At 43.5% G+C, this 24,816-nt stretch overlaps 1 long non-coding RNA gene and 1 pseudogene across 2 annotated transcripts; both read right to left on the bottom strand.

The window, feature by feature from the left end:
• Positions 1-758: 758 nt before the first annotated feature.
• On the bottom strand, positions 759-6,725 carry LOC128448024 (uncharacterized). 2 transcript variants are annotated; one of them, XR_008339694.1, is made up of 4 exons: positions 6,656-6,725; positions 6,229-6,376; positions 2,950-3,111; positions 759-1,870 (listed from the first exon to the last, which is right to left on the bottom strand). It is a non-coding gene; the product is annotated as an uncharacterized LOC128448024 (long non-coding RNA). The 2 variants fall into 2 exon arrangements; XR_008339695.1 differs by having other exon boundaries at positions 2,950-3,087.
• Positions 6,726-12,961: 6,236 nt separating this feature from the next.
• On the bottom strand, positions 12,962-23,862 carry LOC128448012 (NACHT, LRR and PYD domains-containing protein 12-like; annotated as a pseudogene).
• Between the last annotated feature and the right edge of the window lie 954 nt (positions 23,863-24,816).

Below are 24,816 nucleotides of genomic sequence, written 5' to 3'. Positions count from 1 at the left end.
GCAGGAGATGAAGTTGATTTAAAATAATATACATGAGAGCAAGTTTTATAAATGTTCCAAAGCAGGATCCGTTGCCTCTGTTTTCTTAATTTGTAGTGTGTTTACGTCTGTCGGAAACCGTAAAACTATTGTTCCCTGTTCTCTCCCCAAACTGAAAAATCACACGTCAAAATTATGAAATCACTTCACGGCTGTCACTTTTCTCTGCTATGAACCTCCCATCATCAGTTGTTTCCCAGCATGCTGCTGTTCCAGGACGCCAGGAAAGGTGTCCCCCTTGTGGTTGTTCTGAGTTAGTGGTCTTCAACATACAAACAGATTTACTTATTCAGTTTTCTATTAAATATGGTTAAATATTTATTGAACAGTTTCCTCTGACACTTGAAAAAGCTTAGCTCTTTATCGACTCTTTTTCATACTGTAAATTCAGTTTCTACGGGTTGTCTCCACTGTGTCCACTTGTGTAAATTGTTGATTTACCTTCACCAAGGAGGAGATGTTTTCCCCTGTAAGGTTTTCAAGCAAAGTCGGGGAAAGGATGTTTATTGTGCATTGAAGCAGAGATAAAAAGAGGCAATATAACTTGTCTTTTACTTTTTGTGACATCTGGTTCGTCACAGAAGAAATGATCCACGTGTAAGACTCATGGACTGAATATAAAAGCTTTGACTGGGATGATCTGCTGTTATACTACAGCGCCACCTGTGGGTCAAAAAGAAGAAAAGCAACCACTGCTCTGCACCTGATGCAGAAATGAATGTGTTTAAACTTTTATTAAAGAAAAAAGAAGATCCACTTTATTGGCCATTTTCAAACTCATAGATTAAATCTATCAAATGGAAAATAGCAGATCAACATATAATACAGTGTCCCCACTCGCACTCTTTACTTCCTCAACAGGTGAACTGGTGCTTAAATCAACTATGACTCCGCCCTTATCCTTATGACCAATTTCCAAATGAATAGGATAGGAAGTAAACAATAAACAAGTTAAACATAACCCCAAAATACAAACCTATTACATTTTAAATCATAAAAAACAAAATAATAATATCTTTCTTTAACTTATTAATGTTACTAATTAATGGCTCCTACACTCAAAGTGATTTAAATATGTGTAACTTTGTTTCAAACTAAAATCAATTTGTGACGGGAATCCAGGAACTTTAAGCTCATAAAAAATCAGATACACAGAATGTGGTTATAGGATGGTGGACTGGACACTGTGTGACAGTGGAGCTGATCTCAGAGCAGTGCACCTCCTCTGATTCTTCTGGAGCCCTGTCTCCTCTCTGCCTCCCAGCAACAAGGCCCAGTCAGAGCTGCTCTCCATACAAGCTGCTGTTGCTTCAGCCTCTGGAAAAAACACACTCCCTCCACACAGAGACTCACTTCAGGGTGTTGCGATTTGGCTCTCAGGAATGTCCAACTTTAGCTTTTCTCTTACTTTGCGTGCCTGATCTTTCCATTGTTCGTAAAGGTGGACAAGCTTTCTCTCCTTTCTATGAGCCTCCTCTCTCAGAAATGCAAGCATCTTTTCCATGGGATTCCGTAATCGACCAGAGCAGCCGAGTTTCTCCTCTTCACAAGACTTACAAACATCCATTGTCTGGTCTGAGTCTATGTTGTCCAAAAGTGATTCCTAAGATGCTTCAATTTTTTGAATGAGTGTCACAACCTTAGACCATCACATCAAGTCCCTCTGCAGTAATCACAGGTGTTGATCAGGAGCTTGGGGGGGACTGATGAGGTGAAGCTCTTACTTTAGCCTCCCCGGCTGAATGATGGTCTGACTGTTTTTACTGATGGTTCACAACCCTTTATTTCCATCTCCGTAGATGCTTTGAGAATTGTGAACACAACGCCAGAGCTAGAAGGAAAACAAAACAAATATTACTTCACTTATATATATATATATGAACTACACAAACATAAAATCCCCATGAACTTAAAAGCTATTTATCTTAACAAAGTAAACTCTTAATACAGGGCTGCATATAAACATATTCAACTTAAATTAAATTCTTTGTCACTTTATAAACCCCCTATCATATTATAGTGAACATCACGACAAATTATTAGTGTGAAGGATAGTTTCAGTATGAGCATACTTTTCCCCATATTGTAAATTTAACTCCAGCACGCTTGCACGCACGAACGCACCGACACACACACACCTTTTATAAGGAAGCTGATAATTGATATAAGTTTAATAGCAAATAAAAAGAGTCATAGGGTCGTACAGAAGAATATAATTCATGTATAAAAAGGTAATAACTTCAGATGTAAAAGTCCTTGGAAAGAGATTAAACTGTTGAACTCCAGTGTAAAATGTTAAAATGTTTAAAAAGAGGTATGAAGGTTAAAGTTAATCTACACTCTACTGATTGAGGCTTTTTTGAAAGATGACGCTTGTGATTGTTTAGTCATGCCTTACTGCTGTCCTGAACACCTCGTCCGACTGTACCTTGAATACAATTTTTGAAACTAACAATATAGTAGCACTTAAATGGCACTTACTTATAGCACTTTGTAGTTTTGCTTTATTTTTGAAGAAATTGTACTTTCTTGATTCTTGTTGTTCTGGGTTTGTATCCTCGGGGTTGAATGCACTTTTTGTAAGTCGCTTTGGATAAAAGCGTCAGCGAAATGAAAAATGTAAATGTTTAAAATTTAAAAGCCTTCTGATTCAGGAGGGGGGAGCTCTCGGCCACTACGCCCGATTCTCAATGAAGCTGCCTGAGAGAAAGCATCGTGTCTTTATTGATATCTTCCCTTTTCATGGCGTAACAGTTTCATACAGAGCGTGTTGGTTCTTGGTGGAGGTCTGAGCTCTTTGAGTGATTCTGAGAGATCAGTCACAAACTTCACTGAAGCTGTGTCCTAATGCAGGGGCCACACTAGAGGAAACTAAATCCTCTTCATAGCACAGCCGAAGCAGTCTCTTACTTTGTGTGTGAGGGTCCAGGTTCATCACTGAAGTTTAGAAGATTATCCATGGACCGGTAACTCTTCAGAGACACACAGCTGAACACTGGAGACTCTGCTCCGTCCTTCTCTTCCTCCTCATAAATACTCATCTTCAGTCTGAGAGGAAAAACAAGACACTGACTGTGAGCACACACACACACACACACACACACACACACACACACACACACACACACACACACACACACACACACACACACACACACACACACACACACACACACACACACACACACACACACACACACACACACACACACACACACACACACACACACACACACACACCATGCGTAAGCACTAATGATGAAGTCCCTGCTGCCCTAGAAAATGTTAACATACCCGTTGACTAAATGCATGGTATATTAAAACTCTATTCATTTCAATAAAAATAGTAGATAGACAGACCAGATAAAAAACCTTCTGAATTCATATTAATGCTTCTGGATAAACGGGGCGTCGCTTCTTCTGCAAAAATGAAGTTAGAACAGCGCGTTTAGTCGTAAACTGCGGGAGGAACTCTTCTGTCTGCAGGAGCCTGATGAAAACCAGGTTGAGATGAGGGAGTGACAGAGAGCAGAGGAGCAGTGGAGTGATCTGGGACACAATGATATGTATTCAGGTCAGGCACGTGCACAGACATTTTAGGGGGCAGGTGCTCAAACCCCCAAAAAAGGGCACCCATCGCTAAAATTATTTATGAAATGACAAATAATAATAATTAATAAATAAATAAAAAATATTATTCTCAACATTTTTATTTTTGTTAACAAACTTCATCCCTCACATCAACAAGGCAGAAGTTTGTGCGTTTTGTGTGATTAAAGCTGGTGAACGTGCTTCGGATGGATGTGTGAGGCTTCACGTGTCCTCCTGTCGCTGCTTGTTAAAGTCAGACGACGTGTTTTAAAAAACTGTTCTCGATGATGAGGTTCAGTCATCGGAGAATGAAAACAATCCAAACGCTCATCAGAGAACGGGTTGGGAGTGCCTCAGCGTCTGAAGTGCCTCAGGCCCAGGGAGTGCCTGCATGTAGCACCTTAGACTCGAATGTCCTGACCGTGCGCGTCACGTCTCATGTTGAAAAGTGGGCTTCACGCTGAACAGATATAGTTTCATTACAGTCCCACAATAAAACATTACAGTCAGACAACTCACGTTCGATCATGTAATATACAGATTTAGTGTTTGGCGTCGAGGCTCCAACTAAACACCCCCATATGATTACACAGGAATGATGGGAGTGATGAGCAAATACTTGTAACCCCCATTGGAGCCTACAGGTGGATGCTGGTGGAGGGGCTGAAGCATATTGCAGCAGTAGTGCGAGCAAGAGGGGTTGATGGGAAATGTCTCTCTGGTTAAATAGACCACCTGATAAGGTGGGTGTGTATTATTGATGGTTGTGGAGATTGAGGTATGTCACATGATGTATGTCACATGATGTTTGTAACATGATTGGCGCAGCGCAGCTCGAGTTGCCCGAGAACTAGCTCGCAGGCGTCGCCACTTTTCATCAAAAATAATTGTTGGGAACCTCCCTTTGTTTTTATGACCAACAAGCAAGATCATAAAGATCCCTTTTGACAGGTGTTGTCCAATTGTCTTTGTGCTGAGGATTTTAAATGATATTGTGTGTGTACTGTCTTGTCAGCTTTATAGAGATTATGTAAGTCACTCTTGATTATTATGCACAACATTGATTTATCTCGTTTACAAAATTTGCCGCATAATGCCAAGAAAAGAGAGACTCCAAAAGCAGAAGGACAGGGAACTACAGCAAGCAGCTCAGGGTAGCAGCTCTCTTCTATTTTGGATCAGGCACAGGGAGTGCCTCCCTATTTATGAAACCTCAAAACTTTCCTGTTGACATCAAAGACACTGAGATCACCTTAGAGCAGTGGTTCCCAAACTTTTTACAGTCTCGTACCCCTTCAGACATTCAATCTCCAGCTACGTAACCCCCCCCCCCCCCCCCCCCCCCGAGGCACGTATACAGCCTATAACACTTGAAACTTTGAAATTGTCAGGGATTTCAGGACTTATAATAATCGTAGATGACAAAATAATGTCATCTACGAAATTCTTAAGGATCAATTAATAGATTGTCGATTAATTATGCCCATCCTTAGTTTTGACTAACGGTCACTAACCTACCTGTAACTTTTTTTGGCAGTGTAATTATTTTGCTGAATATGGGTATTTTTGGCAATGCGAGTTGGCTATTCAGACTATTTAATATTGCACGATTATTTATGGGAACCGAGGCCTTAGAGGAACGACCACAGTGTTGCACCAACCACAGTCACACTTAAATTTAGAGAGTCGGTTGCTAGGAGAAAACAGATAAAGTCTCTGCTGCTCCTAGGCTGAAAGGAAAAGAACTGGCACAAATGAGGAAACGCGAAGTAGAGGCTTACTTGGGCACTTCCAAATTTCTTTAGGCGCGCAGTAATCTGTCTCTCTGCTGCCTAAGAAGGGAGAATTTATAATTTTAAAGAATTTGAGACCAGTGGCCCTTTAATGCACAGACTACAAGATCCTCTCTAAAGTTTTATCAAACAGCCTGAAGACCTACATTGAACAGCTGATCAACCCAGATCAATGTTACTGTGTGACAGACATTTCTATGCTGGACAGTCTGTTTTTAAAAAGAGATGTGTGTGATGTGTGTTACTTATATAATGTAAATGTGGGGCTAGTGGTGAAGGTGGGGGAGGACTGAACCTGGACTGAACTCATGTTTAGCTCACTGAGCGTGAGGTGAAACACACACATACACAACCTCATTTATTAACTGTGAGTACGCCGCTGTCAGACGGACCGCCTGTGAGTCCACTTCTGGACCGAACCCGCTTCTCGCTGATGACAGTAACTGCAGAATGATACTTGCTTTCACGTGTGAGTCTCCAAAACACCATAAAAGTCTGGGACGCGGATCCTCTGGACATCTCATGACTATGTGCGCTCAAACTAAAGTTTATGTGAAATTTCCCTGAGATTAAAATGAGATTGTCTGACCTTAAAACGAACAAATATTTCACAGAAAAAATAACAGAAACACACTTCAACAATATTAACAATAACATAGATTGAGTTATTTACCAATGAAGCCAGCTATACGTAAATTCAGTGTTTCTTCAAATATAACAACATTGATTCCCTTTCGGCACGTCACAGTAACCTGAGACTCAGCCGATCACAGTAAAATAATATTAATGTTGTTGAAACACTCACCAGCCTCTGACTTCACGTTCGCTCCCTCTGCTCTGAACACTGCCGGCAGAGAAAGTTAGATCCCAAACGAACGTTCTGTCGCCCTTTTATACCTGTGTCTCATATCTCTCTCTGCTCTGCTCGCTTCTCCCGTTCTCCGCCTCTCTCTCTAAAGCGAATCAAACAAATACAAAGTAAACGTCAGTCCTGTACGTGTCCTAATAACTTGTGATCAGTGTTTACTGTTGAAGTGTAAAGTGAGCGCAGGTCAGAGGAGTGAGGAGGACGAGCGGACAGTTCAGGTTCGTCTGTCCTGAAGCAGCTAAATGAAGCCTGCGATTAAATTCAGTGTTCCTTCAAATATAACAACATTGTTTTCCTTTCGTCTCGGTCACCTGAGACTCAGCCGATCACAGTAAAATAATATTAATGTTGTTCAAACACTCACCAAACTCTGACAGCCTTGTATTCTCGCTCTCCCTCTGCCTAGTCTGCTCAGTGAAAACTCGCTCGCCCGCGCCTCCTTCTGCCTCGCCCGCGCCTCCTTCTGCCTCGCCCGCGCTCGCCCGCGCCTCCTTCTGCCTCGCCCGCCCTCGCCCGCGCCTCCTTCTGCCTCGCCCGCCCTCGCCCGCGCCTCCTTCTGCCTCGCCCGCCCTCGCCCGCGCCTCCTTCTGCCTCGCCCGCGCCTCCTTCTGCCTCGCCCGCGCTCGCCCGCGCCTCCTTCTGCCTCGCCCGCGCCTCCTTCTGCCTCGCCCGCCCTCGCCCGCGCCTCCTTCTGCCTCGCCCGCCCTCGCCCCTCGCCCGCGCCAAACTCTGACAGCCTTGTATTCTCGCTCTCCCTCTGCCTAGTCTGCTCAGTGAAAACTCGCTCGCCCGCGCCTCCTTCTGCCTCGCCCGCGCCTCCTTCTGCCTCGCCCGCCCTCGCCCGCGCCTCCTTCTGCCTCGCCCGCCCTCGCCCGCGCCTCCTTCTGCCTCGCCCGCCCTCGCCTCGCCTCCTTCTGCCTCTCTCTCTCTCTCTCTCTCTCTCTCTCTCTCTCTCTCTCTCTCTCTCTCTCTCTCTCTCTCTCTCTCTCTCTCTCTCTCTCTCTCTCTCTCTCTCTCTCTCTCTCTCTCTCTCTCTCTCTCTCACAATAACGGCTCTCAAAACTGCACACAGACAACTGAAAACCTCACACACAAAATGCTAAACCTGACACTCCCTTTGCAAGATGACTCTTGGCCATCAAATCTCTCACAAAATGGAACTCGTGTTTTCATTTGGTACACACAGCCATATTTTCAAATGACACACATACCATTCATTGGTAACACACAACTAAGCATTTGCTTGCACACTACCAAGCATTTACAGCACACTGAAGTGAAAAATTGAAAACACAATCATCAAAATGGAACACACCATATGAATGAAGGAGCCATTTCTCCTTTTGTAACATGTCTCAGTTTAGGCCTACTTTTTTCATAGTCAAACATAAAACAGCACACAGATATGCAGCATAAAAAGGTTTATTTCGGTACACACAGAGAACAGTACAGTACTGTACACCGACCTACTCAACCCCCCCTTCACAAAAATTACAGTTTTTCACAATCGTTAACACACGTTTTTCAAAACAATAACGGCTTTCTCAAAACCTCACACACACACAATGCTGACAGGCCTCGACACTCACGTCGCCACAGGCCTCCTCCATGGCCTGGAGCAGTGGGACCCGGTCCTGTGGGTTCCGTTCATATACCTTCCACCGCCCAGCTGAAAATAATTCCTCAATGGGATTCAGGAAAGGAGAATAAGGTGGAATGTATATGAATCTGTCTGGTCAGGTGGTACCAGCAGGTCATGCAGGCCATCCAGGAAGACGAGGAGACGGGCAGCGTTATAGGCCCCTAGGTGGGCATGACGGTGCAAGACCCCATGGTGATTCATTGCAGCACACATTGTGATGTTCCCACCACGCTGGCCGGGGACCTCAACAATGGCCCGCTGGCCAATGACGTTTCTGCCCCGTCACCTCCTCTTCACCAGGTTGAATCCCACCTCATCAATAAAGATGTACTGGTACAACACATGAGCTGTGTCATGCTCCTGGATCAGCATGAGAATGCAAGTTACAGTATGGACACAGAGAGGTCAACACAGTGGGCTACAGTGAGACACTGTAGAAAAGGAACAATATTGGATTACAGGTACAATACATGCATGTGTCAGTGCTGAATGTTGGTACTTACAAGCACAAACTCTCACCATAACTCCTTGATGGCTGTGTTCCGTTCAAATGGGACCCTGAACACTTGTTTCATCAGCATGGCAGTCCTATGAAGAATACAGTCCAATGACGGTCTGGACGTTTCTAAATGTAGCATGGTCAGCCAGGATCCTAGTTTTTATTTGTTTGAGTGTGATAGAGTTGTTCTCACGAACCATATCTACAGTTTCAGTCTCCTGTGAAATTGCTCAACAGACCTGAATGTTTAGAGATTTGAGTATTTGTGTGTTGTAGGTTGATGCTTTGAGATTTTACTTGAGAAGTGTGTGCAACAACTGAACATTGTGTGTAGTGTTTTGACAACAAGGTGATGTGTAATTGACATCAGAGTGTAAACAAGGAAAGTCAGAGTCTAATGCAGATAAGGGAGTGTGAAGTAGTGCCAAATTGGGTCGAGCGATTGGTACATGAAGTGAAGGTTGTGCAAATTGTGCCGAATTTTCGCTTTTTGTGTGTTAACAACTGAGAAAAACTGTAATATATGTCCTTTATTTTTATTAATGTAGTGATTTAAAATGGTTCAGAGATGACAGTTAATGTCAATTTAGTTCAACACGTAAAATACAATTTATTTAATAGATGCAAATAATTTAAAACAGACTGCTCAAACAGCAAAGCGACACGTGCAAAGGTTGGAAAGGCTGTCCTGGCCTTGATATAAATGACAGCTTAAAACAGAGAGAAATTAGAGGCTCCAGACCAATTGTACAATGCTAAAATATCCTGCATTAAAAACCAAACACCACATATAGAAAATCACTGCAAACGATATACAACAACAAAATGACAAAAGAGGGCCTCTACTTTATGGAGCCAATAATTCGCCACCATTCAAGTCACTACCACTGAATTGCACGGTCCCAGTCAACCATATATATTGCACCTTGCCATAAAACAAAACAAAAATAAAATAAAACAAAGAAACAAATAATCAAACCAAATAATCTAAATGAAATTTAAAGTGGGAAAAAACAGTGACCGTAACTATTTTGCTGGAGGCAGCCCTATAAAACAACCATGTTATAGTTAGGTCACACAATTTTAAACACATTTATAATATTTAAAAACACTTACAAACATAAAACACCTCCTTATCTCGTACGTTTAATTCATTAAAATAAGGCAGGGACAGCGTGCATCCACGGCGACGCCGACACTGTTGCACACACACAGACACAGCTTCACGCTGGGCTCTAAGGACAAACTTCATACGCTCTAGTATGGCACAGGCTACTGGTCTCCAGACCAGGTTGGATGAGAGTGTCTTTAGACCAAAACATAAAGGGTCAAAACAGACCGAGGAAAAACAGACATGGTTTAAACATCAAGTGGCCAATTGGGCTCGGATTTTTGCCATTATTTTTTTCAGGCGGTAAAACTCCTGTTTTGTGAACCACGGGTCATCCTCATCCTTCAACACGGAGTGTCTCACTGAGTGGAGGAAAAGTTTCAAATCAGGGAAGTAGTCCTCTACGTTAACCAGTCTTGAGCCCTTAGTCTGTTGTAAAAAGGTCCGGATGCTGGTGAAGGTGAAAACCTTCTTCATCCACCTGCTTGTTCTCCTGTGTTTCTGTTAAACGTTCCTCTGACTGAGAGGAAGAACACGGTGGGTTTTTCTTTGAAACTTTTGTAGCTTGGTCACTATTTGTCTTGTTTTCTGGGTTTTTTCTTTTGGCTGACAGTTTTTTAAACTCTTCCTCCATCAAAAAATCCTCCTCATCAGAGAGCTCTGCCTCTGCTCCTCTAGTGTCTGTTTGAGTGTTTCTGACCTCGTTCTCCTGATGGACGTCCTCAATGTCCTCCCCCCGTGAACCTGGTGTGTCGCCCCGCGGCTCCATCAGGACAGAGGCCCCAGCACCCCCCAAGGCCGGCGGGGGCCCCGATGCAGGAGCAGACGAACCACCATCCGCCAAATCAGGAGGGGGCCCCGGTGCAGGAGCACCGGAAACACCACCAGCAAGGGCAGGCGGGGGCCCCGGTGCAGGAGCAGCGGAACCATCAACGGCCAAGGCAGGAGGTGGCCCCGGTGCAGGAGCAGCCGAGTCACCACCCGCCATGGCAGGCGGGGGGCCCGATGCAGAGGCAGCCGACTGGCCACCACCGGCTCTGTCCGGGCACAAGCGGATCAGGTGTCCCTCCTTCCCACAGCCAAAACATTTCATGTTCCCTGATGTTACATGCACCGTGTAGTTGAAATCCTCAACTTTAAAACTAAAAACCAGGTTCAACTCTTCCTCACTTTTCTTGAGCACCATAAACACGTGTCTCCTAAAAGACACGACATGTTTGAGGTGTGGAGATCTACTGTAAATGGGGATCATTTTTATGGGGGACATTAATTGTCCATGTCTGGCCAGTTCTTTCTCTATTAGCTCATTCTTCAGGAATGGGGGGACATTAGAAATGAGGACCTTCTTGACCGGATTAGCCAGGGACAACACAGGTGTGAAGGAGCCCTGAATCACCACTCCCCTCTCAAGTAGCTGGTTAGCTTTTTCAATGCTATCCACAAACACAACCACAGCACTGTTCATATGTGAGGCCGACTTCACACTGTCATACCCCACAACCTCACCCACAGCCAGACCGACCTCCTCCAACATGCACTCCGAGAGAGAGAGAGAGAGAGAGAGAGAGGAGAGCTAAGGTGTCCCTAAATAAACTCCTCCGCAGCCTATAGGAGTTGCCGTCCTGTCAGGCCAATTAACCCATCCAGAATGGAGAAAATGACACTGCTAAAAGTATAAAACTTTATTAAGAAGTGACCCCATTTTTTGTACTGTAAAATTAACCGTACATACATATATATATATATTCTAGTTTTTCTATTTTGTTATTTATTCATGACATTCAGTGTCTCTGCTCCGTTATAAACAGTGCTTGTCATTCAAGTATGTTTGTCTGTGTGTGTACCTGGTCCCTCACTAGTGGGAGGGGCGGGCTGGTGGCTTATCTATTCTAGGATGTATGGCTCTCAGTGCCAGACGAAGGTCATTCTCCACTTGCATACATACTCTGTGCTTTGTTTTCAATACCGTCAATGTAGAACAGACTCGCAGAGGTGTGTGGTGCATATCGCAACCCACAATGTGGTTCTTTCTGAAGAGCACATTTTGGGTGAAGGCTCGACGGAAAGTGTTTTAAAGTTTTGTGAGAGCAGAGTGGTGGAGGAAAAATGAAACTCCAGCTGTTTCTTTTCTGATCATGACGCATGCACCGACTCAGAGAGACTTTTTCTTTTTCTTGGCCCATACGACGGAGAAAACGATCATCATTTAATTTGTAAACTGATTCCTGGAATCCCATTTTTGCCACTCTCAGGAAGAAAATAAAAACCTTGTATCTCATAATTATGACTTACTGTCTAATTATTATAATTTCGTATCTCATTGTTATGAATTAGTATCTCATAATTATGAAAAACTGACTGTGGGTGGGATGCACAGAATAAAATAACTGGTTCATGTTTTGTGTTACTATCATTGTCTTAGCGATGTGCTGCCGCTGCATAATTATAACCAGCGCTGCTCCGGGATCAGAACAGACGCTCATTCAAGATCCGGTCGTCCTGGATACTGGAGATGATGCTGCTCAGGGTCCAGGGTCCGATGCTGAGGCGGATCGGGTAGATGCTCCTGCTGTGGACGTGAGGTTGCATCTTGAGCGACAGCAGCGTCTGAACCAGGATGTAGAGAGCCCCGACCCCGAAGGTGAGCAACGCACCCAACAGGTGCTTGGAGAACAGCGTGGTCTTCTGCTCCGACACAAACACACACACACACTGCCGGACCTGCACAGCTGTGAACTGATCCAGGATCAGCGGCATCCTCCTAGAAGTTGGCGACCACGCACATCCCGAGGGAGGCGGTTCAGTCTGTGGAGCGTGAGCTTGTCTCCACCCGTCAGAGCCTCCACCTGTTTGTAACGCACGTAGACCGTGGCCATACTTTTTGCAGCGCGTGTGTCGTAATATTGATCAAGATGTTGCATCTGTTTTCTCCATTTGCAGTGTGTTTGTGTCTCTCGGCCACCGTATCTTCTATTGTTCCCTGTTCCCTCACCAAACTCAAATATCAAACTTATTATGAAATCACTCAATGCTGCTACTTTTCTCTGCATTGAACCTCCCTTCATCAGTTATTTCCCAGCATGCTTCTGTTCATAGAGGCCTGCTACAGTCCCCCCCTTGTGGTTTCTCTGTTGGTGGACGAGAACATACAAACACAGATTTTTGTCATTGTTTTAGAAAATATTTTAGCAATAATTTACAACCCGGTAAACAGTTTCCTCTGAGACTTGAAAATGCTCTGATCTTTATCGACTCTTCTTCATACTGTAAATGTGACAGATCAGTTTCTTCTGGTTGTTTCCACTGTGTCAAATAGTGTTAGTTGTTAATTTACCTTCACCAAGGAGGAGATGTTTTCACCTGTTTGTTGGTTTGTTTGCAAGATTAAAGAAAAACAATAGTAATGATTTCCAGCAAAGTTGGTGGAAGGATGTTTATTGTGCATTAAAGCAGAGATAAGTAGAGACAACATAACTTTTCTTTGACTTTTTGTTATATCTGGTTCGTCACAGAGGAAATGATCCATGTGTTTGACTCATAGACTGAATAGAAAGTCTTTGACTGGGATGTTCTGCTGTTATACTACATCGCCACCTGTGGGTCAAAGAGTAGAAAAGCATCCACCGCTCTGCACCTGATGCAGAAATGAAAACGTCCCATTTTTAAGTCAAGCGTTTTGATATTTTGTGTCAAAGACAAAACTCAGATTTTTAACCCAAAGTGATTTAAATGTGTTTAACTTTGTGTCGAACTAAATCAATTTGTGACGTTAATCCAGGAACTTTAAGCTCATAAACAATCAGATACACAGAATGTGGTTATACACACACTGAGATATATTGAGAAAGGTGAGAATAATAATTGAAAACTTAAAAACACTATATGTGAGTGTTTATAGAGTGTTTATATATTTTGCCTGGTGTTATGTCATTTCAATAAACTGATTCTTCATGTGAATTAAGCGTGAGTGTGTCTGCAGACACTGAGTCAAAGGTCAGAGCAGCAGCAGCTCCACTGATGAAGCTGTGTCACATCCACAGGAACACACAGGGAGGATGGTGGAATGGACACTGTGTGACAGTGGAGCTGATCTCAGAGCTGTGCACCTCCTCTGATTCTTCTGGAGCTCCGTCTCCTCTCTGCCTCCCAGCAACAAGGCCCAGTCAGAGCTGCTTTACACTCAATCTGCTTCTGCTCCAGCCTCTGTATGAAGATCAATCAATCTGTTGAGAGAAGAAGACATCAGTGTTTACAGATGCAGCTCTTCCAGTAGAAAGAGCAGCAGGGTGAGGCTGTCAGCTGTGGTCCAGCTTCATTTCCTGTTCACATGAAAACAACAACAACTGTCGTCTTCACATCAACTCAATCAAATGATCACAAGCAGCTTCTGGCTCCTGCGATTGGCCGACTGTTCTCTCTCTGTGTTTCTGTCCAATCCCGACGTCTGTCCTCATTTTCCTCTCACAGCTTCACTGAGGAAACACTGAGGACTGAACTACGAAGCCACTTCAACATGTCCAGGAGATCTTTCTGAGATCAGCTCAACTTAACCTAACAAACACAGTCAGGCTTAGTGGTCACATGACGCTCCTCAAGTTACCTCAGGTTTTCCTCATCAAGATCTGAGCATGTGCACAGAAAAGGGGTGGGGTTTACTGCGTATGACCAAGTGTTAATTTCGTTGACGAAAACTGATGAAAAATATTCGAATAAACGACTTTTTTCCAATGACTAAGACGGAACGAAGACGTAACGAAAACGGATCTTACCCTGATAAGAAGTGAACGAGCTTCGAGCGACTGAAAAACTAAACCTGAAGTTAACCTGATAACAACAAATCCTGCTTCTTAGTACAAACCCCTGGATCTGTACTGTGATACTGACTGTTTAGTAAAATACTGATGGAAGCAGCGTGGACTGACTCCAACCATCTACTGACCTCACAGTCTCCAGTCGACAGGTTGGACTCTGCTCCAGATCAAGCAGCTCCTTCACTGCTGAGTCCTGCAGGTCGTTGTATCTCAGATCCAGTTCTCTCAGATGAGAGGGGTTTGACCTCAGAGCTGAAGCCAGAGAAGAACAGCTGATCTCTGACAGACTGCAGTGATACAACCTGGACAAAGAATAAAACTTAACTGTAAATTAAACTGAGTTCATGTGTGACAATAACATACACATATTCATGTCAGTACAGACTCATAACATGGAAGATAAATATGAAATCAGACATGTTGGACTAAAAATGAGTTCTGATTCAGAAAAAATTGATTATTTGGACCCGGTCTCTGTCCTGCAGATCAGTTTAGGAAATCCAGAACTAAACTGTGTTTTAACAAATAGCTGAATATTAAAAATGTCACAGATTAATAAATAAATGGATTCATGTTATGTAAGAAGAAACATTTAGTTAAATTAGAATTAAATGAGATAAATTGTGTTTAAATGCTGTATTATAGATATTAGATCTACAAAAGTCAGTCAGTGAACTGACCTCAGAGTCTCCAGTCGACAGGTTGGACTCTGTAGAAAACCACACAGCTCCTTCACTGCTGAGTCCAGCAGGTCATTGTCACTCAGATCTAGTTCTCTCAGATGAGAGGGGTTTGACTTCAGAGCTGAAGCCAGAGAAGAACAGCTGATCTCTGACAGACTGCAGTCCCAAATAAAGGAAGTGAAAATAAAGGACTTTGACTAAACACGAAGTCTGAGTCAAGTTGTTGTGAACATGTTCCACAGTTACTATGTGAAAAGAGTAGTTATATGATCGTGTTTTCTTCTAGTGGTGATGATCTTAGAAGCAGTTTTTTTTTACCAGTTGAAAGTGGTGCAGGGAGCTTGAGTAACACGAGAACAGGGCGGTACAGAGATCTATTGGTGAAAAGATTAAGGCATGGACGTCTCTGTGTAAGTCCTGTAACCATAGGACCATGGTCACGCTGTCATGTGGTCAGTCCACAGGACCACCAGGACAGATCCTGGTTAGCTTCCACAGAAACATTACAGGTGCACATTGTCCAGCATTGAATTGTTTATCTGTCAGTAAAATTTCATTCACGTTGAGCCTGACTCTGTCCTCAGCACTCATTCTACAAACATCTCTCAGCTCTGTATCAGAGTTCACTGTTAGGAACACATGTTCTGCACTTTGACCTTGAAGCTCCAGTGTGGAAGATTCAGGTGAAAGGATCCATTGTTAGAAACTGAATATAAACTTATTCTGGAGATGTTTTCAACTGTTTCATCTAAATTGTACGAATTGTTGTTTCCTTTACTTTAGAATGAGCCTTTTATATTTACATACTATATATTTACATACTCTATATTTATATACTTTATATATACATACTTTTTATTTAAATACTTCACATATCTACAGAGTCAGCCATGTTTTTTACAGTAGCCCACACTGGACAAACTAAACCTTTTGAATTTCTATGAAAACTGAAGCTACCACAGGTTCTCTCTCATGTTTGGAAGGGGAAGGTGAGGTGAGGGGTATTCAGCCTGAACAACACAATTCACCACTAGATGTCACTAAATTCTACACACTGAACCTTTAACATTACAACATGATGTCTGACCTCAGAGTTTCCAGTCGACAGGTTGGACTCTGAAGAAAACCACACAGCTCCTTCACTCCTGAGTCCTGCAGCCTGTTCAGACTCAGATCCAGTTTTCTAAGATGAGATGGATTTGACCTCAGAGCTGAAGCCAGAGAAGAACAGCTGATCTCTGACAGACTGCAGTACTTCAACCTGGATAAAGAAACATGAATATTTGAATGTGTCCTCCTGTTGTTGTGATCGTCATCATGTCAACACAGACTCTCAACATGCTGCTGACCTCAGTTCAGTCTGTGACCTGAAGATAAATATCAGATCCGACATAATGGACCATTGTTTCATTCATCACCTTCTTCTCAGTGTGTTTGGTAACTGGGCAGGTTTGTGTAATTAAACAGTGTTTAAAGTTATCAACTGTCCCACGTGTCTCAATAAGAATGTTTCTTATTTTGAAAACCTGAGGAGGACGAGTGCTCGACCTCAATCCAGGTGAGTGCAGGTGAACGGAGTTGATCAAATCAAATCAAAGTTTATTGTCACATGACCAATGACAGCGTCATCGGAGCAGTGAAATTCTTGTGACATGGCAGGCAACATCTACGCAGTAGACATAAAACTGCGTAGTGCATGCGAGGCCATTGTCAGTGCGACCTTTCTCTACGGCGCACCAGACGGATTTGGTGGATGAGGTGGACGTGACTGACAGGCTGGGTGAGACAGATGACTCAGGGACATTAAGCATAGCAGAACTGTAACAATTCAGTTATATTGAAATAAAAATAATGACGAAATAAGAAAAAAAGTTGGAAAAGTGAACATTCAAAGATTTAAGAACCTCAGAGTCTCCAGTCGACAGTTTGGACTCTCCAGTCCAGAACACAGCAGCTTCACTCCTGAATCCTGCAGCTCGTTTTCTCTCAGATCCAGTTCTCTCAGATGTGAGGGGTCTGACTTCAGAGCTGAGGCCACGACTTCACAGTGAGTCTCTGAGAGTCCACAACGAACGAGTCTGTAATTAAAGAAAAATTTAGACTGACAGATGAACTCATTAGATTTGGGTGATCAAGGTCAAAGGTCAAGGTAATAACCCCTCCACAAACATATATACTGTCCATTGATACCTTCATCTTTATACAGTATATACATACATAAAGTGTATAAAATAATCTCCCTTGCACCCAATAGGTGGTATGGCTGAACCCTCAAACTCAAGCACAGTGATCACATTGGATTTCACTCTCTGTATGTATATATACACATACATTTTACATATGGACACGCATGCACATACACGCCAGTAGCCACATATCATTTAGTCTCCACAGGGAGCTGGAGCCAATTTCACCTGACACTGAATTTCAGTCTCCAATCTGAAATCAACCGACCTACATATCTATGGTTTGTGGAGGAAGCTGGAGAACCCAGAGAAAACCCTGGAGACACCAGGAGGACCTCCTCCTCACTGAAAGGCAGCACTAACAGTGTTGACCACTGCAACACCATGCTGCCCAAAACAATGAGCATCATTTAACACTGAGTGTCTTCGAAGAACGACTCATCTCCACTGATTGAACATGTTATCGATCATGTCTGGACTCACCGAGCCTTCCTGCAGTTCCTCACAGCTGGGATCAGTCTCAGTCGACCCTGGTCTGATGTGTTGAACTTCTTCAGGTCCAACTCATCCAGAACCTCCTCTGACATCTGCAGCATGTAGGCCAGAGCTAAGCAGTGGATCTCAGAGAGTTTCTTCATTGATTTGTTCTCTGACTTCAGGAACTGTTGCATCTCCTGATGGACTGAGTGGTAGTTCATTTCAGTCAGACAGTGGAAGATGTTCATGCTTCTGTCAGGAGAAATGTCATCACTCTCCATCTCCTTCAGGTTGTTGATGACTCTCTGGATGATCTTTGGATTGTTCTCTGTCCGACCCAGCAGGCCTCCTAAGATTCTCTGGTTGGACTCCAGACTGAGGCCGTGAAGGAAGCGAACAAACAGGTCCAGATGACCATTTGTACAGATGAGGGATTTCTCCATGGTGCTCTTCAGGAGGTCATCAAGGGAGACTTTGAGGAATTTGTCAAGTTCTTCTGTGTTCCTCTCGGTGTAACAGTGGAACAAGTAGACTGCAGCCAGAAACTCCTGAACGCTCAGATGAACAAAGCAGTAGACTGATTTCTGGAAGATCACACACTCTCTTCTGAAGATCTCAGTACAAACTCCTGAGTACACCGAGGCCTCTGTGACATTAAGACCACACTGCTCCAGGTCTTCTTAGTAGAACATGATGTTTCCTTTCCTCAGATGTTCAAACGCCAGCCTCCCCAGCTTCAGAAGAACGTCCCTGTCAGCCTCCGTCAGCTGCTGTGGAGTCGTCTCATGTCCCTCACCGTACTTGTTGTTCTTCCTCTTTGTCTGAACCAGCAGGAAGTGTGAGTACAGGTCAGTCAGGGTCTTGGGCAGCTCTCCTCTCTGGTCTGTGGTCAACATGTCCTCCAGAACTGTAGCACTGATCCAGCAGAAGACTGGGATTTGACACATGATGTGGAGGCTCCTGGACGTCTTGATGTGTGAGATGATTCTGCTGCACAGCTCTTCATCACTGAATCTCCTCCTGAAGTACTCCTCCTTCTGGGCCTCAGTGAAGCCTCGTACTTCTGTGACCCTGTCAACACATGAAGGAGGGATCTGATTGGCTGCCGCAGGTCTGGAGGTTATCCAGACGAGAGCCGAGGGAAGCAGATTCCCCCGGATGAGGTTTGTCAGCAGCACGTTGACTGATGACCTCTGTGTGACCTCAGACACAAGCTCCCTGTGGTTGAAGTCCAGAGAAGGTCTGCTTTCATCCAGGCCGTCAAAGATGAACAAAGGTTTACAGACAGCGAGCGTCTCTACAGTGAGCTTCTGTAACGCTTGGATGGAAAACACGGAGCAGCGTGAGAAGACTGTGCTGCTGGTCCTTCACCAGGTTCAGCTCCCTGTATGAAAGCACAGCCAGCAGATCCACATCCTGGTTTTCTAAACCCTCTGCCCAGTCCAGAGTGAACTTCTGCACCGAGAAGGTTTTTCCAACGCCAGCGACTCCGTTGGTCAGGACGACTCTGATGCTGCTCTGCTGGTCAGTGGAGGCTTTAAAGATGTCCTGGACCTTGATGGGAGTGTCGTGGAGGATCTTCTTCTTGGAAGCCGTTTCAAGCTGCCTCACCTCATGTTGAGTATTAACCTCTTCACTCTGTCCCTCAGTGATGTAAAGCTCAGTGTAGATCCTGTTGAGGAGGGTTCTACTTCCTGTTTCATCAGTTCCTTCAGTCACATGTTCACATGTCCTCCTCACACTGAGCTTATGTTCATCTGAAACCTCCTGCAGACCAGGATCTGCTGAAAGACAAGAAACAATGTCAGAGAGAGAGAATCTGAGAATCTGCTGATTGTTTTCATCAGATACAGAAAAACTACAGAAAATAAAAGTTCTTTAACTCTGTGGTTCGATAACAGTGTTAAATGTTGATACTGTATGAAGAAATAAAATAAATGAATAAATAAAATAACATGTGCTGTTGTCAGAAGTGAAGACATCAGCAGACACATGTACAGTGCTGCTCTGACCGGCTATCTGAGCTCCAGCTCCTGTTCTGGATCTTTTTCCACACTGGGGACAGGAGGAGTCTCCTGAAGAACCAGACTGGTCCCAGTATGAGGTGATGCACTGTCTGCAGAACCAGTGTCCACAGCTGGTGGAGACTGGATCCTTCAGGACGTCCTGACACGAAGCACAGCAGGACGACTGCTCCTCCTCAGAAACTTGACTCCTCTTCCTCGCTCTGTGAAGACATTTCCTGATATTCAAATGTCACAGTCACAGGTTGTCATTTCTTCTGTCAAGGAGGTTTTGTTTTCAACCTGTATGTTGATGTGTTGGTTGGTTCGTTAGTGGTACTATAAAAAGCTACAGATAACCAGAAAACTTGGTGGAAGGATGTGATCTGTGAACCAGATCAGGGGAGGTTTTCTTTCTACTTCTTGTTTATGAGTAGGTGAAATTTGGTGCAGAACCAAATAAAGAAATGAGAATCTAGTGACTTTCAAGTGGTTTTGAGATAGATTGATTTTATAAGGAAGCTGATCATTGATATAAGTTCAATAGCAAATAAAAAAGATTCATAGGGTCATACAGAAGAATGGAATTCATGTATAAAAAGGTAATAACTTTAGGTGTTAAAATTCCTGTGAAAGAGGTTAAACTGTTGAACTCCTGTGTAAAAGGTTAAAATGTTTTAAAAAGAGGTAACAAGGTTAAAAACTATTTTAAGGTATAAGATACCCTCCTGACACAGAAGTTAATCTACACTCTACTGATTGTGTATTTTTTTAAAGATAACACTTGTGATTGTTTAGTCATGCCTGCTGAGTCCGGAAGGGGAATATTGACCTGTTACATCTGATTTCACATGTTTTGAGAAAGAGTGAGAAATTATAATGTACTTCCTATTTTACTTGCCTGTAAAAGAAAAGGGAAAGAAAACTATATTGGAAAGTTAAGAAAATGCATTTAATTGTTGGGAGCTTTATGCACGAAATTGATGTTGAATGAAGGAAACCTCGGACCCAGTGCTTACATGTATACAATACTTTATTACATGGAAGTATTACAGGTCAGGACGAGCTCTACATGACATGACAAGGATTCTTATGGGGGGGGGGGGGGGGGGGGTGTACCCTTTTTAAACTAGAGATAAAATGACATCACATCCCTGACTAAATAGGGGCATGTTTTGCATCTAAAGTTGAAGAGCCTGTTGAAGAACATTCCTTCTTTACTCATCCATTGGCAGGTCAAAGATCATTCCAAGAAGGGAGAAAACTAACACAACCATCTGGAATAGTGTAGAATTGGGCGCCATACAAGTCAGCATGTCAACATGGTTTATAACTATGTTAGAAAGATATATTAGCTAAATATACAACAATATCTCCCCTTTTCAGGGCGTAACAGTTTCATAAGGATCGTGTTGGTTCTTGGTGGAGGTCTGAGCTCCTTGAGTGATTCTGAGGGATCAGTCAACAATTTCACTGAGGAGTTGTCCTAATGCAGGGGCCACACTAGAGCAGGGGTTCACAAAGGGTCGCGAGACACAGAGGGGAGGTCTCGAGATGCCGTCTAAAAAACAAATACAATTTAAAAATAATTTCAAATGGAAAGTTAAACCCATTATTGTATAAATATATACATAAATATGAGTTGAAATTAGAAATAAACCATGCAATAAAAATATTTCCATCAGTTCTTTCCTTTTTCTTTGTTGTTTACAAAACTAAAAGAAGAGGGACTATCTTCGTAAAACTATTTTGGTGTGTGTCGGGCCAGGGCTGGAGTGATGCTGGGGGAAAAGGCAGGACTGAGAGCGAGAGTCTTACGAGTGGCGCAGAGCATAAATTCCACACACGAAAATACTTCCTCAGCCCTGACGTACGTAAAGAATAAATACAGAGCGCAGCTAAACGTGGAGATTGATCTACGAGTCGCCGTCTCCAAAATAAAGCCGAGACTGGACTTGCTCTGCTCCATGTAGATTGCCCACCTATCTCATTGGTGTGATTAAGAAAAACAATTATGTGTAGGCTAAAATCAATAACCCTAATGTTTTGGCACATGGCAGCAATAAGGTGTCTGCTGCTCGTTATGAACACAGACGAGCACAGACATCCCCTGCGCACTTTTTTATACTGACAATATATGCTCTCTCAGCCCTGCTGTTTATACAGGGAGATTCCCTGTATTCTGGTTATATTGTATTTCTTAAATTACTATAAAATAATATCATGGCTGTAAGGCTGTTGTTCTTTTGTGTTTTATTACTGCCCGTGTTTGCATAGGCCTAGTAGTGCCTGTGTGTGGCTCTGCGCAACGTTATATAACACATCCAGGGTCGTGGGGGGGTCGCTAGTCTCTGGCACCGTTATTTTTGAGGTCGCAGGCTGAACATTTTTGGGAACCCCTGCACTAGAGGAAACTAAATCCTCTTCAGTTCACAGTAGAAACAGTCTCTTACTTTGTATGTGAGGGTCCAGGTTCATTACTGAAGTTTGGAGGCTCTCTTCTGGACCCGTCACTCTTCAGAGACACACAGCTGGACCCTGGAGACCCTGCTCTCAGTCCGTAGTCCTGACCTCTGCAAACACAAACATGTTTTTATTCAGAACACATCATTCACTCATCATTCTTTGAGGATTCAGTTTGGAGGTTCACATGTTTGTAGCAGGTCTCTTACTCTGTGTGTGAGGGTCCAGGTTCATTACTGAAGTTTGGAGGAATATATTTGGACATGTCACTCTTCAGAGACACACAGCTGAACACTGGAGACTCTGCTCTGTCCTCCTCTTCCTCCTCATAACTACTCATCTTCAGTCTGAGAGGAAAAACATGACATTGACAGAGAGCTGAAACACACAAACACAACCTCATTTGCCAACAGTGCGGACACACAAATATGTGCCTTCAATCAATCCATAAGTTCGTACCTAAATGTATTTGTAACTGAAAATAAATTAGAACTTCCTCAGACCATGCCTACGCACAAGGCAAGGCTGCCTTACAAAATGTAATCATACCCTTTTTACTAAATGCTAAGTATATTAAAACTCCATTTATTTAAATCAAAATAGTAGATAGACTGCAATAATTACATTTTCTGATGAATTTACCAAATGTAATAAATAACTATTAAATTGACGCCCTCTCATCCTCATCATCTCTATAAAAAACCTTCTGAATTCATATTAATGTTTGTGGATAAACGGGGCGTCGCTTCTTCTGCAACAATGAAGTTAAAACAGCGCGTTAAGTCGTAATCTGCGGGAGGAACTCTTCTGTCTGCAGGAGCCTGAGCGCGTGTTCGTCTCTGTCCCTCTTCACATGAACTGATGAGCTCATGTATTCAGGTATTAATCGATGATGTCGGATCATGACTGGATCTTTCCGGTCACTTTGACCCTGATGTCCTGACCGTGCGCGTCACGTCACGTCTCGTGTTGTGTCGCAGGTTTAAACATGTGTCTCATAAACTCTAAAGCGAATCCAACAAATACAAAGTCAACGTCAGTCCTGTACGTGTCCTAATAACCAAATCTCTCTCTCTCTCTCTCTCTCTCTCTCTCTCTCTCTCTCTCTCTCTCATCAAACAAACATTACATATTACATGATCACAACATAACTCGTCGGAACAGGTGGACTGCTCTGATATTGTCAGACTCTGTGGTGAGGCACTTTCATGACGTGAAATAAGTCTGTGGAAACAGGAAGTTTCTCAATGACACCAGTCTCTTGTTCTGTTGCTTGAAATTAAAATCTTTCTTCTTTATAATGTTTTACTTATTATCCACAGTCTGATTCAATATTATTTTATATTTAATCACAGAGGCTCTGGGATTAGATCAGTAGTTCGATAAGATCTCAATAAAACAGGCCGATTATGTAAAAGGGATCTGTTCAGCTCTCCCATGTGGAGGAGCGCTCAGATTTCTCCTCTGCTCTTGGATTTGTTAGTGGAACAAACCCTGTCAAGTTGTAGGTTTAATGTGCTGGACTCAGCCGATTACAATAAAATACGGATGTTGTTCAAATACTCACCAAACTCTGACTTCACTTCTGCTTCCTCTGCTCTGAACAAGTTTACTTTCACTTTCCAGCCTCCTCTTTGCAGTTAAGGGAACTCGCATGACTGTGTGTGGTTGGGCGTGAGCGTGTTTTGTGGCCAGTGTTCATTGGCTGATGTTTAAGGTCCCCCATGTGGACACAGGTCGTCACTGCAGGTTCAGTTCAGGCGCAGCAGTAAACACCTCCACACGTCAAATTAACAGGTTTTTATTTAAAGGAACAAAGTTTGATCCGATTCTCCTCAGTCACCAAATTAAGAACTGTGATGTCGTCATGTCACCTCATCTCAGACTCAGTTGGAAGTCTTTGGAATCTTCATGGGATTTGTTGAGAAGATTGAAGAATAAAAACATAACCACAGCAGGTTGAGATGAGGGAGTGACAGAGAGCAGAGGAGCAGTGGAGTGACCTCTGACACAGCAGCAGCAGCAGAGTGAAACTAAAGTGAAGGAAACACTGATTCAAAGCAGCATCTTTAACATGTATTGATCTCATGACTGAAAAAGGTGAGAAAATCTGAACATAAACGTGAACTTGTGACCTCAGTGGTTCACTTACATTTAACTCAATGTGGGCAACTAAAGACATTCTTCCATGTGTGCACAGTGAATCTTCAAATATTTACAACAACACGAGTAACAGAGAGGAAGACTTAAAACAAATGAGTCACTTCAGAAGTAAGCATTTAAGAATATATCACCTATAATAATAAATAAACACAAAGTCCCTCCCATGTCTGAGTTAAATTCAACGTGTTAAGCTCTGATATGTTCCAGGGCCTCTGTGGCCGCACCATGGATTGCGGTTTGTTGATCGCGCACCGGGGGTCGCGGTGTTTGAACAAGTGTGGCGGATGTGGGCTGATCGTGGTGCTGGTGGCGGACCCTGTGTCGCGTTGGCATTGGGCACGGGCGGTGGACCAGGACCGCGGTGGTGGCTCGTGATGGGTCCTGGTGGGCGGCGGTGGACGGTGACTGAGGACTGGAGTGGTGTCTGGTCTGGATGGTGGATCGTGGTCTGGATGGTTGCTGAGCATGGACTGTGATTGCAGCGGGA

The sequence above is a fragment of the Pleuronectes platessa genome, chromosome 2, assembly GCF_947347685.1.
Source record: "Pleuronectes platessa chromosome 2, fPlePla1.1, whole genome shotgun sequence".
Lineage (NCBI taxonomy): Eukaryota > Metazoa > Chordata > Actinopteri > Pleuronectiformes > Pleuronectidae > Pleuronectes > Pleuronectes platessa.
The sequence above is the reverse complement of the archived record's forward strand: the minus strand, read 5'-3'. Positions and strand labels throughout refer to the sequence as shown.